A 16847-nucleotide genomic window follows, 5' to 3' on the forward strand; every position below is an offset into this window, starting at 1 on the left:
GTGTGTGTGATCTCTGTGTACAGGGCGTTGTGTGTGATCTCCGTGTACAGGGCGGTGTGTGTGATCTCTGTGTACAGGGAGGTGTGTGTGATCTCTGTGTACAGGGCGGTGTGTGTGATCTCTGTGTACAGGGAGGTGTGTGTGATCTCTGTGTACAGGGAGGTGTGTGTGATCTCTGTGTACAGGGCGGTGTGTGTGATCTCTGTGTACAGGGCGGTGTGTGTGATCTCTGTGTACAGGGAGGTGTGTGTGATCTCTGTGTACAGGGAGGTGTGTGTGATCTCTGTGTACAGGGCGATGTGTGTGATCTCTGTGTACAGGGCGGTGTGTGTGATCTCTGTGTACAGGGAGGTGTGTGTGATCTCTGTGTACAGGGAGGTGTGTGTGATCTCTGTGTACAGGGAGGTGTGTGTGATCTCTGTGTACAGGGAGGTGTGTGTGATCTCTGTGTACAGGGCGGTGTGTGTGATCTCTGTGTACAGGGCGGTGTGTGTGATCTCTGTGTACAGGGAGGTGTGTGTGATCTCTGTGTACAGGGAGGTGTGTGTGATCTCTGTGTACAGGGCGGTGTGTGTGATCTCTGTGTACAGGGAGGTGTGTGTGATCTCTGTGTACAGGGCGGTGTGTGTGATCTCTGTGTACAGGGAGGTGTGTGTGATCTCTGTGTACAGGGCGGTGTGTGTGATCTCTGTGTACAGGGAGGTGTGTGTGATCTCTGTGTACAGGGAGGTGTGTGTGATCTCTGTGTACAGGGCGGTGTGTGTGATCTCTGTGTACAGGGAGGTGTGTGTGATCTCTGTGTACAGGGCGGTGTGTGTGATCTCTGTGTACAGGGAGGTGTGTGTGATCTCTGTGTACAGGGAGGTGTGTGTGATCTCTGTGTACAGGGAGGTGTGTGTGATCTCTGTGTACAGGGCGGTGTGTGTGATCTCCGTGTACAGGGCGGTGTGTGATCTCCGTGTACAGGGCGGTGTGTGTGATCTCTGTGTACAGGGAGGTGTGTGTGATCTCTGTGTACAGGGAGGTGTGTGTGATCTCCGTGTACAGGGCGGTGTGTGATCTCCGTGTACAGGGCGGTGTGTGTGATCTCTGTGTACAGGGCGGTGTGTGTGATCTCTGTGTACAGGGCGGTGTGTGTGATCTCTGTGTACAGGGCGGTGTGTGTGATCTCTGTGTACAGGGCGGTGTGTGTGATCTCTGTGTACAGGGAGGTGTGTGTGATCTCTGTGTACAGGGCGGTGTGTGTGATCTCTGTGTACAGGGAGGTGTGTGTGATCTCTGTGTACAGGGAGGTGTGTGTGATCTCTGTGTACAGCGAGGTGTGTGTGATCTCTGTGTACAGGGCGGTGTGTGTGATCTCCGTGTACAGGGCGGTGTGTGATCTCCGTGTACAGGGCGGTGTGTGTGATCTCTGTGTACAGGGCGGTGTGTGTGATCTCTGTGTACAGGGAGGTGTGTGTGATCTCTGTGTACAGGGAGGTGTGTGTGATCTCTGTGTACAGGGCGGTGTGTGTGATCTCTGTGTACAGGGCGGTGTGTGTGATCTCTGTGTACAGGGCGTTGTGTGTGATCTCTGTGTACAGGGAGGTGTGTGTGATCTCTGTGTACAGGGCGGTGTGTGTGATCTCTGTGTACAGGGCGGTGTGTGTGATCTCTGTGTACAGGGAGGTGTGTGTGATCTCTGTGTACAGGGAGGTGTGTGTGATCTCTGTGTACAGGGAGGTGTGTGTGATCTCTGTGTACAGGGAGGTGTGTGTGATCTCTGTGTACAGGGAGGTGTGTGTGATCTCCGTGTACAGGGCGGTGTGTGTGATCTCTGTGTACAGGGCGGTGTGTGTGATCTCTGTGTACAGGGCGGTGTGTGTGATCTCTGTGTACAGGGCGGTGTGTGTGATCTCTGTGTACAGGGTGGTGTGTGTGATCTCTGTGTACAGGGCGTTGTGTGTGATCTCTGTGTACAGGGCGGTGTGTGTGATCTCTGTGTACAGGGAGGTGTGTGTGATCTCTGTGTACAGGGAGGTGTGTGTGATCTCTGTGTACAGGGAGGTGTGTGTGATCTCTGTGTACAGGGCGGTGTGTGTGATCTCCGTGTACAGGGCGGTGTGTGATCTCCGTGTACAGGGCGGTGTGTGTGATCTCTGTGTACATGGCGGTGTGTGTGATCTCTGTGTACAGGGAGGTGTGTGTGATCTCTGTGTACAGGGCGTTGTGTGTGATCTCTGTGTACAGGGCGGTGTGTGTGATCTCTGTGTACAGGGAGGTGTGTGTGATCTCTGTGTACAGGGCGGTGTGTGTGATCTCTGTGTACAGGGCGGTGTGTGTGATCTCTGTGTACAGGGCGGTGTGTGTGATCTCTGTGTACAGGGCGGTGTGTGTGATCTCTGTGTACAGGGCGGTGTGTGTGATCTCTGTGTACAGGGTGGTGTGTGTGATCTCTGTGTACAGGGAGGTGTGTGTGATCTCTGTGTACAGGGAGGTGTGTGTGATCTCTGTGTACAGGGCGGTGTGTGTGATCTCCGTGTACAGGGCGGTGTGTGATCTCCGTGTACAGGGCGGTGTGTGTGATCTCTGTGTACAGGGCGGTGTGTGTGATCTCTGTGTACAGGGAGGTGTGTGTGATCTCTGTGTACAGGGCGGTGTGTGTGATCTCTGTGTACAGGGAGGTGTGTGTGATCTCTGTGTACAGGGAGGTGTGTGTGATCTCTGTGTACAGGGAGGTGTGTGTGATCTCTGTGTACAGGGCAGTGTGTGTGATCTCCGTGTACAGGGCGGTGTGTGATCTCCGTGTACAGGGCGGTGTGTGATCTCCGTGTACAGGGCGGTGTGTGTGATCTCTGTGTACAGGGCGGTGTGTGTGATCTCCGTGTACAGGGAGGTGTGTGTGATCTCCGTGTACAGGGAGGTGTGTGTGATCTCTGTGTACAGGGCGGTGTGTGTGATCTCTGTGTACAGGGCGGTGTGTGTGATCTCTGTGTACAGGGCGGTGTGTGATCTCTGTGTACAGGGAGGTGTGTGTGATCTCTGTGTACAGGGCGGTGTGTGTGATCTCCGTGTACAGGGCGGTGTGTGTGATCTCTGTGTACAGGGAGGTGTGTGTGATCTCTGTGTACAGGGAGGTGTGTGTGATCTCTGTGTACAGGGCGATGTGTGTGATCTCTGTGTACAGGGAGGTGTGTGTGATCTCTGTGTACAGGGCGGTGTGTGTGATCTCTGTGTACAGGGAGGTGTGTGTGATCTCTGTGTACAGGGCGGTGTGTGTGATCTCTGTGTACAGGGCGGTGTGTGTGGTCTCTGTGTACAGGGCGGTGTGTGTGATCTCCGTGTACAGGGCGGTGTGTGTGATCTCTGTGTACAGGGCGGTGTGTGTGATCTCCGTGTACAGGGCGGTGTGTGTGATCTCCGTGTACAGGGCGGTGTGTGTGATCTCCGTGTACAGGGCGGTGTGTGTGATCTCCGTGTGAGGTTGATTCATAAAATTTGTTATATCAGGAAAGTGGAATAAAAGCATTGAAAAGTCACAACAGTTTGAAACAGGCGGAGCTGGGGAGGGGCGAGGGCAGGATGGGGGCGGAGCTGGGGAGGGGCGAGGGCAGGATGGGGGCGGAGCTGGGGAGGGGCAAGGGCAGGATGGGGGCGAGCTGGGGAGGGGCGAGGGCAGGATGGGGGCGGAGCTGGGGAGGGGCGAGGGCAGGATGGGGCGGAGCTGGGGAGGGGCGAGGGCAGGATGTGGGCGGAGCTGGGGAGGGGCGAGGGTAGAATGTGGGCGGAGCATCGGGAGGTGCGAGGGAAGGTTGGGCGGAGGTGGGCGGGGCAAGGATAGGATGGGGTGGAGCTGGGAGGGGCAAGGGTAGGATGGGGCGGAGCTGGGGAGGGGCAAGGGTAGAATGGGGGCGGTCATGTTCACTTGTCCAATTAATTTTGTGCACACACATTGGAATGCAGCACATTCACATACATTGGGATATAGCGCCCCCATAACATGCTCTTAGAGGCAACCAATAAAAAAAAATAAAAAGATGCATCCCTGGGTGGGCTTGAACCACCAACCTTTCGGTTAACAGCCGAACGCACTAACTGATTGCACCACAGAGACACAAGCCTCTGGTCAGTTTACCGGCAGCCTCCGTCAGGTCAAGCAGCTTCCTCAGGTCTATTCGCAGCGCCCGGAGGACTCTAGTCGCTGATAGTGATGAGTAGTGTTGAGCGAGTATGTTCTGTTAACCCTTTCGCCGAGTATGCTCGGGCCGAGCTCCGAGTATTTACAGCTGCTCGTTGATGAGGTTGAATCGCTCCCGTGTGTATGATTTGCGACTGTTTGACAGCTTTATTACATGTGAGGATTGTCTATTTCTTACACATTCCTCCCATGTAATAAAGCTGTCAAACCGTCGCAAATCATGTACACGGAAGCGATTCAACCTTATCACCGAGCAGCTATAAATACTCGGAGCTCGGCCCGAGCATACTCGCCGAAAGGGTTAACAGAACAAACTCGCTCAACACTACATGTGAGGAATGTGTAAGAAATAGACGTTCCTCACATGTATTAAAGCTGTCAAACAGTTGCAAATCATGTTCACGGAGCGACAAAAACTTAAAGCCCGAGCACACTATAAATACTCGGTGCTCGGCCGAGTATGCTCAGCGAAAGGGATAACAAAACATACTCGCTCATCACTAGTCGCTGACATATAATCTCTTTCCTGCTGAACTTGCTGCTCCGCGTCTCCACCTGATTATTAGACTCCACATTACTTCTCAGTTTATCGTCTCCATCCTTTCTCTGCACCTATGACCCTTACAGGGATTCTCACTTTTTTTCTCTATTTTTAGGTAGACAGCCTTCTGGACCTGGAGATACATAATAACCACGGCATTGGTGGAGTGTCTCTTCAGTGTCTTTTCCTCTACTTTTATTAGATCACATTTTCTATCTCACTGTAATAACCTTCCCTAATACCTGGGAGTGGATAGAGGTCTGCAGTCCCCGCACCTATTGTGCTCTCAGAGGCCACCAGACTCCTATCCCTCATGTGTACAATGTCTGCAGTGCTGGAGTGTATGTGTTTGCATGGTTTGGATAAGTAAGTTCGGGGTCAATGTCTCCTCCTTTGGGTGCATGGTGGGACAGTGACACCTCCATCACCATCATTATAGTGACTGCTGAGTCTGTGCAGGTTGAAATCCTGCTGACTACGTGGGAAGACTTCTGTAAATTAAAAAATTCCAAAACCTTATTTATTGTGGGATCTCCATGTTTAGGAACCAGGAAAACTCTGGGCCAGAGATTTGCTCCTACGGGCTTCGGGGCCCTCGCCTTTCTCCATAGGGCCAGCTTACAGGACACATGGACTGCGCTTGGCCTCGTCCTGACGTCGGCTTATATGGGGCAGTTTGCTCAGCTCTCGAGGCTTGGTTTTTGGCCGGATCTTCTAATCTGAGCACGGCCCATATTTCATGGGTGTATAAAACCCTGAAACCGACCTGACAGAGAGCAGAGCCGGGAAGTGGCACTGACTCTGAGAGATTAGAGAACATAAGATTATAGAGGACCCCCAGGACAACTTCTCCGGACCACGACTCATCTCTGCAGCCCCAATATGTTCAGCCCTTCACTTCTCCAGGACTTCCCATCCTCTGCACAAACTGCCCATTATAGGGACGAGAAATTTTATCTTTACTTTTCTTTTAAGTATTATCTATAATTAAGATCAGAGTTTGGGGGCTCTCCGATCCAAGGTGCCTCACAGGAGCAGCCGGACCCTCAGCTGCCCACACACAGGATCAGATTGGGCTAAATCGGGTTTGGAGATGATTTATGACTCCATTAGAGCTGTTATATAGTATAGGGCGCGTCTGTGCTGATTAGTAATGCACAGATTGTGTCTGGTGACGGTTCCTGCAGCTTCACATGAATCCCCCTATTTATAGTATAAGTCTGGGGTCCGCACAAGACAAGCAGATTTTACCTTCAGCCAGGGGTGTCCACTTCATAAGTGGGGCCTCCATATGCCCACTCAGGTGCAGGAGTAGGTGGCTCCGGTAGGGTGCCCAGGAGCAGGTCAGCTGAGCAGGCGCCCAGGTGGTATGGACATTCCACCAGGGGATCGAAGAGCTGGTCGGTGGAACGAGCGCCCGGGTATGGAGACTCTGGGCTTTGGAGCAAGTCTGGTGCATGCGCGCCCGGGTACGGAGGCTCCGCCTGGGGGCGCAGGAGCAGGTCAGCGTGGTCTGCGCCCAGGACAGGGAAACTGTTCCTACCTGCTCCCGCGGCCGCTCCTGTGCTGCTCTCTGCCTCCTGGTCCTGGTTAGGTTCCGCCGGGGCTGGGGCGCTGCCGGTGGACTCTGGTACTTGCTGCCCTCTGATTCTCATTTTCTCCAACACTTCTCTCTTCCAGCCGGCGATGGCAGTTTGCTGGGCCTCTCCCACCCGCTGACTTAGCTCACACATTTTGGCGTGGAGGAACTCCGCATCCTCCAGGGACAGCTTACTGATCACCTCTCCCAGGGTAAGAGGTGTCTCGTTCTGCTTCAGGCTGCAGTTCCAGGCTCGCCTCCTTCCATCTTGCCTGCCGGGTGTGGTCTGTCTAGACTCTTTGAGACCACACCCTGTCTCCCAGTTTCCTTCTTTTTTCCTCTCCCCTTTCTGGGGCGGTCCCATGGCTGCTTGCTGTCGGCCACACCAGGGGGCAGCTCCCCCACCTTGATGGACACATCTACGTTCATGGTCACTGCTACTTGGGGCGTGCTCCGTTTTTGCCGCCATTCTGGGACCCGGCCCACGATGGGAGGCGGTCTCTTGTTGTCTTTTGGTTCGCACATAATGGCGCCCATTCTTCAGGGGCGGGCGCCACATTCAGCATAAAACACAGTCTCTAGGCGCACAATACCCGGTGATAATGGGTGGGTTCATATCCTGTTCGTGACGCCAAAGGTGACGCGCCCCCTGGGCCGTGGGGTACTCGGTTCCGGGCTGGTCATTGCTAGGGGAGATGTCACAGTGGTGGTGACCCGGTCCGTGACCCAGGGCAGTCGATCAAAAGGGGTTATATTTACAGGGGATTATAGTTTTTATATATATAGTTCGTGACGCCACCTGCGGTATGTGTCTAAAGGGGGCCGCCGCTGCGGAGCACGTCCTCTGGAGCTGATGTCAGTGCAGAAGAGTTGTTTTAGCTCTCCACAGGTAGAGCTTAGCTACAGGGCAGTGTAGATGTTATAGATGATATAGGTGATGCTGGGCGTTGTAGTGCAGGGGGTGATGGCGCGGATAATAATCACAGAGACAGTGGGGTGCAGTCTTCAGAGTTTACTCACAGTTGTTAAGTTCCTCAGGTTGCACTGTCCAGCTTACAGCCCCCCACGTCGCGCTGCGTTCACCAGGCAGGGGTTCAGCAATCCCTCAGGTAATTCAAGAGTGCCTGACAGGACCCCTCTCTATGTGCCTTCCTCAGTCGTCTTCCTGCGCTGGCTCTCGCCCTCCTGCCCTGCGCCTCACAATCAGTGTCCCAATCCGGTAGCCTCGGGTCTTGTCGGGCGACCTGCAGTCCCCTGGACACTCTGTGCCACCTTTTCGGCGATGTAATTGTGGTTGTGGCCACTGCACCTTCAAGTACAGCAGCCTCTGGTTTCTAGCTGAGCCTTGTAGTTCTCCATTAGTTTAGGGGCCGGTCCCCTCTGCGGCTTGATCCCTCCACACCAGGTAGATTCGGGCGTACGGGTGGCCTCCAGCACAGCCCGTACCCCTAGGATCCCCTCGTTCCTCCTGGAGCCTTCCTTCCTGCTCCTCTCTCCTTCTCAGTCTTGGGCCTCTCACTAGGCCCACCCTGGAGCAGAGCTCGTGCAGAGCCCCTGCTCCCTCCACTCCTCCTCTCAGACTGGCTTCTCTGACTGAACTCACTAAAACAAGATGGTTCCCTCTTTTATACAACTTCCTTTCCTGTGCTCCCCTGAATTACGTCCTCCACCCACACCCACTACATGTTTCCCCCTCACTTGGTTCCCCTCCACTCCAGCCAGGGACCAGGGACTGTGCTCTCCCTTAGGAGCAATCTCGCCCTGCCCTACTGAAGTGGATGTGTTGGATGCAGGTGTTAGGGTCCCGGGCAGTACTCCCTCCTTACCTGAGAGTGGGATACCACACCTCTGGGTGAGATGCAGTACCTCTGTGGCGACTGAACCCTCAGGGGCACCACACTCTCCCTGTTCCTCCTTGCAGTCCTGCTGCTCTCCTACGGCCCCCTCCACGTCTCCTGGTGTACTGTCCTGTCTCCTGGTAGCGCCTCCAGCCTCTGGACACTACGCTGACAGACGCAGCTGCCCTTCTTGCCACAGCTCGCATTGATGTGCCATCCTGGACACCGCCTCATGCTAATGTACTTCTAGGGGTGAGAGCAATGACAAACTGCGAAAGTGACCAAAACAGGAGCCAAAAAGTATGAGAACAGAGAAATTGTCTGTGGTCACCACCTGCAGAACCGCTCCTTTACAGGGGGATTTCACAGAAGTGTGATTGCTGTGAAATCCCCCCGTTAGACAGCCACAAAACATGCGGTGATTGCCCAAGTATGTCAGGAAATACCTGAATGTTTTGTGGCTGTTTAAGAGCCACGAAACATGAGGGCGCGGGGACTCAAACATGTCACTTGATCACCCATGATACTCGGTCCATACCCCAGCAGACTCAAGTAACGAGCGCTTACACTCATCACTACTCAGAATAAATGATACAGAACGAGGCGACAATCACTGGAGAACTACGAGGTCTTACTGTGCAGAGGTCTACAACAGCCGAGTAACCGAGTGGTGACTGCACCGAGACTGTGCGGCCATTACTGATTACCGACCGCTAGGACCGAGCGCTGCAATTCTTATTACTTCCAATATACAGAAATGAGGGAGAAATTACTGAGAATTGTCTTATTTTGACCCCTCGCAGCTTTTCTTGTCTCACTTTTCTGGCTTTTTTTGCTGCTTTCTATATTAAATAACAAAATACAAAGAAAGATTCATATCAGAAAGAAAACGAGCGAATCACATCCATGTAAGTCAGGATCGGAGGAAATGTCATCTTCAGTCCTCAGAAAGAAGCAAAATGAAGAAACGTTCTCTGGTGTCATCAATCATTGTCTTTTGTTGTAAATGTCGGTTTCCTGCCGTCATCTCTTCAACTAGAACATAAAAAAACAAAGAAACAATTGCAGAACCCTAGGAATACTCTAATAGCCCACAAATAAGCTCTTACTGATGAATTCCATCGCATGGACCTGAAGTCAGACAGTAATTAGGTTCTCCTCTTATCACCTGTAACCAGCAGCAGAGTGGCGCAGTGGAAGCGTGCTGGGCCCATAACCCAGAGGTCGATGGATCGAAACCATCCTCTGCTAAGTTATTGCTTTTTTTTATAGAATTCACCTTTACATTTTGCCAAAATGCGTCAAAGCAAGCGCGTTTCGGCTAAAAAAAAAAACAACTAAAAAATATTGACAAAAATCGCAAATTCCAGGTCAACTTGGGCCAAAGGACCAGAAGGCTCCTGCTCTTTGCTCATATCTTTCATGTCTCCCTCTTCCAGTAGATGAATTATTTCGGCCCCCTCTCCCATTATCTCTTCTCCTTTCTTCCCTTCCTCTGCGGTTCGTGTCCTCTCTTACCTCTCGGCACCTTTTGGTAAAGTCACATAAATGGTTCTCACAAATCTCTCTGGACACAAGTTATAATGAAAGGAGAATTTTTGGAATGAGGTTTTCATGTGGCTGCGTTGTCTTGTTGGACTCTGACAAATTTAGGACTTCTTTACAATATAGATATGAAAACCTTTTTATTTATAATAAATGAGGCATTAATATAAAAAAAATACACAAAATTGATATCTCCACATCCATAAAAATATTGTGGTAGTGGTCGTTTTGCTTCACAAAGAACGCTGTAAAAATGTCTAAATGAATAAAAACATCCAGAGACTCCTGCGTCATCTCCACAGGTTGGGTCCTGGGTCGGGTCCTGGGTCGGGTCCTGGGTCGGGTCCCTGGTTCGGACCAGAGGAGTCTCGGCTCTTTGCTGGTGCTGCTCATTCACAGCTTCTCCCATATGGTCACTTCACTGCTTAATACTATTCTGTGGTTATACTCCAGGGTAATTTTAAAGTTTTCACAGACTAATCCAATTGGAGTAATATTAAAAATTAACTTTTACTTGTATTGTTATTCGCAGTTAGAAGAGAACCAGAAAAATGCAAGGGTTATTGAATCGAAAACTATCAAACCATCGTACTATATGAAGAAGACAACCATCTGTCATGGAAGTTTAGATCATATCCATTTCCAACTTTGATTCTAATTTTTACATAATGCAACCGGACTATCTTTTAATTGAAACACCCCTTAATTAAATATCTGGATCTAATACAAGCAGGGTCATCATTGTCATCGGACTAGCACTAGATCACTAGTCTTGCATTTTTCTGGTTCTCTTCTAACTGCAAACCTCCTAATCATATATCTGGAACGAATATAAATAGCGTCGTCACTGCAATTCATAGACCAATGACAACACTAAGACCATCTCTATCCATTAATGGAAGCAAATATGTATTAAACATTTATAAAATAGGAGGACATCTTAGGATATAAAATATATATCAGTTTATACAACCACTGGCATAAAGATGAGACTTAAGCACATATTGCTCTATAATAATATCCTGGATCAACCTGTTTTGAAATATGCAATGAAGCATATAACAAATCCATGAAACCAGAAGATCTGGCTGAACTTTATATCATTAATGTTACCAATAAGATACAATGATCAGCCAATACTGGAACCCGCTAAATGACAAGAGGCGACAGTTCACTGACCGACATCTTCCATATATATAAGAACTGTAGCAAACTGAGGGCAGAAAGACAACTCGAGCGTATCTGTCCCGTGAAAATATAGCGATTGGATAAGAGAGACGAGCCCCCGCAGCATGAATTTAGCGGTGGGCGTCCCCATTCCACAATCCTGACCCACCGATTTGATGATGAATTGGGTGGGCAGGTTAAGGGCAGGACTCTCCTTCCCTATAAAGTCACGCTGGTTTGGCCGCCAGACGCGGCCGGCAACCCTGCCGATAAGTTTATCTGAAACATATCGTGGCATCATAAATACTAAGAGCATCATAGACTGCGAGCCCCTGATGATCATGGCAGTCTGACAAATTAATGATGAAACGCGTAGGGCTAACAGACAGTTTATTGGACTGAAAACCAAAGAAAGCCATTGTAGGGGGCTAAAACCCCAAAAGCAGAGTGTAAAACTAATGCACCTGTGTGAGGCGGCCAACAAGCTTCCTACCATCAGAAACAATACTTCTAGGACTGATACAGGAACAGAGATCCACAATTTAAGGACCTAAAGATTATTGAACCTAACGCAATTCATAAGAAAAAGAGATATAACTAATAGCCGCGGCCACTGACGATCCCTAATGGCTAAGGCTAAATGACTTCTAACTAGTGTTGAGCGAACATGCTCGACACTGCTCGGTACTCGCCCGAGCTTCACGCTACTCGGGATGTTCTGTGAGCACCGAGCATTTCCGGGTTACTCGGGCGGGAGCTCGGGTCTCCGCCCTGCATGTTTGGCGCTCTTTACAGAGCCAATGAACATGCAGGGATTGCCAGCCAGTCACTGTAATGCTGCAGCCATGTTGGTTGTGGGCATTACTGTGATTGGCTGGCCGCACAGTGTCACCTCAAGTATTCAAAACCAGGCACCGCCATTTTGGACACAGTCGCTCCGGATCAGACAGTGTAGGGTCAGTGCTGCTGAGTTAGGGAGAGATATATACTGCGAAATAGTTAGTGTAGGGTCTGTAAAGGCTGCCAGATCAAACAAACAGTCCTTCTCAGGACTAATATCCATCCCAGATACCAGGCAGGCAGGCTGTATAGGAGACGCAGTGGTTATACCAGCAAACGCTGCATTACAGTCCTGTGTGCTCCTGTTGCTGAAATTGCTGGACTTAGCTCCAGGTCTCAGGGGCCAGGAAAAATCCTTTTTTTTTCCATCTAAATCCTCTTTTTTTTTGCTCCTTCACACTGTACAAATACCCGTCTTATTGACCTATTGGTGTCCCCCCCCCCCCCCCCAAAAAAAAAAGAAGCGTGTCTCTGATTTTTCAGACACAAAAATATCTGTTGAAAATAGTCTGGTGTAGGCCAGAGAAACAGAAGTGTTGTTTTGCACTTCCACGGGTCAAACCTCTGTATTATCCACTTTTGGGCCATTTGTATCTAAAAAAAAACAGTTTGAGTGTGTCGCTCACTGTTCAGCCGCAAATATACAGTACAGACCAAAAGTTTGGACACACCTTCTCACTTAAAGATTTTTCTATATTTTCATGACTATGAAGGTTTTTAGTACGCTGTAATCCATGTCTGTTTCAAGGGGCATTGCAGTTCCTCAAAATTTTTGGAAAGCCTTCCACTCACTGCTTAGGCCAACAGTGTACAGAAGACCCAGTTGCTACAAATGGAAAAAATGGTTTAGTTAAGGCCCTCTGACCTCCATGTCACTTCCAAGGGGCATTGGAGTGCCTCGAAATTTTTGGTAGGCATTGCACTCACTGTATGCCCTATAACTGTGTAGCCGAACCGCTCCTTTTAGTACAGAAACATATCCTACAAGTCATGTGTGGTTGACTGGCCTGATATTGATGTGAATGGTCCCTGTTCCTCCTGCTCTTTCTCCTTTGCCACCACCTCATCCATCATTCATCACCTGAAGCTTTGGTTTAACAGGAGTCATAGAACTGGGATAGTAGCAGGAAAATGACGCGCCCCTGGGCCTGCTGTGTCGTGCGGCATCGCGCGCACGGGGGCTTACCCGGAGCCGGATCAGATGGGGGTAGTAGTCTCGTGGCGGTGACCCGGTCCGTGCCCAGGGAGTCAAACTGAGCGGCAGTCTTTAGCAGTAGATGTTAGAATGTTCGTCTACGCCACCCGTTGAATGCGGCTATGAAGCCGCCGCTGCAGGACAGTCCGCTGAGGCCGGTGGTACGGATGTGCAGCGTGGATGGTATAACCCCCAACGGGAGGGGTATGGCCTCAGGGCAGCAGATGTGGATGATAGTGGTAGTGATGGTGCAGCAAGGAAGCTCAGAGACGTGTGGTGCAGTTTCAAGGCTTTTACTCACAGGTGTTGCTCCGGTCACTTCGGCCAAGAGTGACCACCCGAGCCGTGCTGCGTCCACCAGGTGCGGGACTCGGCCAACTCCCAGGCAGTTCCAGAGCGTGGTCCTGAGCTCCCCTCTCTTCCTTCCTACTGGCCGTCCTCACCAGGGACCCACCTATGTCCGGCTTCCTCGGGCCTTATGGGGCAAAACCTCTCTCCGGTTTTCCTGACCCTATGTGGCGTGCCTTCCTGGCGGATGTGGCGAGGGGTCGTGCCAAAGCTTGACCACGACCTCCGGTTCCTGGCTAAGGATGATTTGCCTCCACCAGCTTGGGATCCGGTACCCTTCTCTGCCAACCCTTCACCCGTTTTAGTTCACTCATGGGATCTCAGGGTTCCCTCTGCTTGCGTCTCTGGGCCTTTCTTAGTGTTCCTTTTCCTTCCTCTCTCTGCTTCAGGCCTGGCTCTGGAGCTGGGCCCAGACGGAGCCACAGCTCCCCCTCAGCCCTCTCTGGCTGAGCTCCTCTCTCCACTCCTCCAGGCTGAACAGACCCTGTCTAAAGATGGTGCCCACCTTATATACTCCCTCTGACACCCGAGCCCAGGTCACAATGCAACCAATGGGCTCCTCCTATGCCCAGAGTCCCTCCCCTGACTGCTCCTACACTACTGGGATGTTCCTCCCCCCCTCCCACTCCAGCCAGGGACAGACGCTGTCGTACCTGCACATCTATCTGGTGGGAGTACCGTTGTTCTGTCCCCCGGAAATGGGATGAGTGTAGTGCATGCAACAAGCTGAGCTCAGTCCCACCCTCCATCCTTACCCGGGAGTGGAATACCACACCTCTGGATCGAGGTGCAATACCCCTGTAGCAGCCGAGCCCTCGGGGTGCTACAAAAACATCCAGCAATCCTCGGAGGAGGTAGGATATGCACCAAAACGCTGACCACCTCAGGCCTAGCCGCTACTACATACATGCGCTTGTATTCCAAGAAAACAAAGCAGATGCTAACTTCTATCATCCTCATCATGCTCCTCACCTTGGCACTCTCAACTTCCCTGATGGAGAAGCCAGGGCCCACCAGAGGAGTCTGGTTCTCTGGTGGGCTCGTCCAATGCTGCCCTAAAGCAGGCCAGGCTAAGAAAAGTGTGTGGGAAGGTGACAGGAGAAATAGGGGCGGCTGGGGACCATTTATGGACACCCGGCCGTCCCCAGGCGGCTGGGGACCGTGTGTGGACACCCGGCTGCGGGGCGGCTGGGGACCGAGTATGGACACCCGGCCGCCCCCTGGCGGCTGGGGACCGAGCGTGGACAACCGGCCGCCGGGTGGCTGGGGATTGAGTATGGATACCTCGCTGCCGAAGCAGCCATGACTTGGTGGCCAGCTTCGACCTCCTCCAAACTAAAAGGCCCCATTTCAAGTGCAAGCTAGCAGTATGGCATTGCAGCCTGGGGGTGGGTGGGTGGGTGGCAGGCTGCACACTTACACTTGCTTTAAAAGGAAACAAAGCAGATGCTAACTTCTATCATCATCATCATCATGCTCCTCACCTTGGCACTCTCAACTCCCCTGATATAGAAGCCAGGGCCCACCGGAGGAGTCTGGTTCTCTGGTGGGCTCGCCCAATGCTGCCCTAAAGCAGGCGGGGCTAAGAAAAGTGTGGGGAAGGTTACCAGGACAAATAGTGGCAGCTGGGCACCGAGTATGGACACCCGGCGGCCCCCTGGCGGCTGGGGACCGAGCGTGGACACCTGGCCGCCAGGCAGCTGGGGACTGAGTATGGATACCTTGCTGCCGAAGCAGCCATGAGGTAGTGGCCAGCTTCGGCCTCCTCCAAACTAAAAGGCCCCATTTCAAGTGCAAGCTAGCAGTATAGTATTGCAGCCTGGGGGTGGGTGGGTGGCAGGCTGCATATTTGCGCTTGCATTGCAAGGAATGGGGGAGGTACAACTGAACAATGCCCTGGGACACGGGGATAGTTGCAAGTCTGCATCTTCTGATGCGGCAAGGATCACTTCTGATGGGCACACTTTTAGGCAGTGACCTGGCTGTCAGAGATGCTTCCAGGGGTCTTCCTCATGCTGTTCCCATGTCTTTTCAGCACTGTATGCATGTGTTACATGGCACATGGCCAGATAAGGTTGTAAAATGTTAAAATGACATTTCCCGGTGAATGCATTTGTCACGGTTGAAAGCAATACAAATGTGCAAAAACGCATATAAAATGCTACTTGTGAACATAGCCCAAGGTGTGGAGGAGTATTTTTTTTTGGGGGGGGGTTATTTATTTTACCTTATACACAAGTTTTTACCCTGGAAAGGAAGTTCCTTAACATATTTCACAGGAAAACCGTTTCAGTTTCGTTTTTGAATGTTTTATTGTGAGCCTGTAAAAGTGACTTAATACCTCTGACCACGTTGTTGACAGCAGTGACCTGGGGGTCAGAAATGCTTCCTGGGGCGATCCCCATGCTGTCCCCATGTCATTTGAGCACTGTCACTATCGTTTAGGGCACTTGTTAGGCTTTTAAAAGACTGCCGGGGGTGCCGCCGCAAAAATGCTCGGGTCTCCCATAGACTAACATTGGGCTCGTTGCTCGGGTCGGGCATCCGAGTATCACGGCGAGCTCGGCCCGAGTTTCGAGCACCCGAGCATTTTACTGCTCGCTCAACACTAATCCTAACTAGAAATAATCTAAATTGCACTGTGGGAGAACAACGCAGTGCGAATAGTAAAAAAATAAAAAACTTTGGATTGCAGTCCAAGATAGAGACATTCAGGTTTAATATTTTTAAAAACACAAGATTTTTAAACAATACAAATAAAAGTTAATTTTTAATATTACTCCAATGTCCATTGAAATGACCATATGGGAGAAGCTGTGAATGTGCAGCACCAGCAAAGAGCCGTGACTCCTAGGACCCAACCCAGGACCCAACCCAGGACCCAACCCAGGACCCAACCCAGGACCCAACCCAGGACCCAACCCAGGACCCAACCCAGGACCCAACCCAGGACCCAACCCAGGACCCAACCCAGGACCCAACCCGTGGAGATGACGCAGGAGTCTCTGGATGTTTTTATTCATTTAGACGTTTTTACAGCGTTCTTTGTGAAGCAAAACGACCACTACCACAATATTTTTATGGTTTTAAAAACACAAGATTTTAAACAATACAAATGAAAGTTAATTTTTAATATTACTCCAATTGGATCAGTCTGTGAAAACTTCTCCCATATAGTCTAGCAGTTAGGATTCCTGGTTTTCACCCAGGCGGCCCGGGTTCGACTCCCGGTATGAGAAGATGTCTTCTTTTTTTTGGCTCTTACCTTATTGTTACAGTCAGAATCTTATTGTCCAGTAAATAATGTACATGTATAATATACACAGCTCAAAAAAATAAAGGGAACCCTGAAATCCCCCCTCCTAGATGTGAATGAATGAAATCTTCTCATTGAATACTTTGTTCTGTAGAAAGCTGAATGTGCTGACAACAAAATCACACAAAAATCATCAATGGAAATCACATTTATTAACCAATGGAGGCCTGGATGTGGAGTCACCCCCAAAATGAAAGTGGAAAAACACATGAGGCTGAGTATTGTGTGTGGCCTCCACGTGCCGGTATGACCTCCCTACAACGCCTGGGCATGCTCCTGATGAGGCTGAGTATTGTGTGTG

At 50.9% G+C, this 16847-nt stretch overlaps 1 non-coding gene across 1 annotated transcript; it reads right to left on the minus strand.

Moving 5' to 3' along the window:
- Positions 1-4019: 4019 nt before the first annotated feature.
- TRNAN-GUU (transfer RNA asparagine (anticodon GUU)) lies at positions 4020-4093 on the minus strand. Its single transcript has one exon. It is a non-coding gene; the product is annotated as a tRNA-Asn (tRNA).
- Positions 4094-16847: the final 12754 nt, after the last annotated feature.

Source organism: Phyllobates terribilis, unplaced genomic scaffold, assembly GCF_046119375.1.
Source record: "Phyllobates terribilis strain yellow unplaced genomic scaffold, ASM4611937v1 Scaffold_3__8_contigs__length_932513732, whole genome shotgun sequence".
NCBI classification, from domain to species: domain Eukaryota; kingdom Metazoa; phylum Chordata; class Amphibia; order Anura; family Dendrobatidae; genus Phyllobates; species Phyllobates terribilis.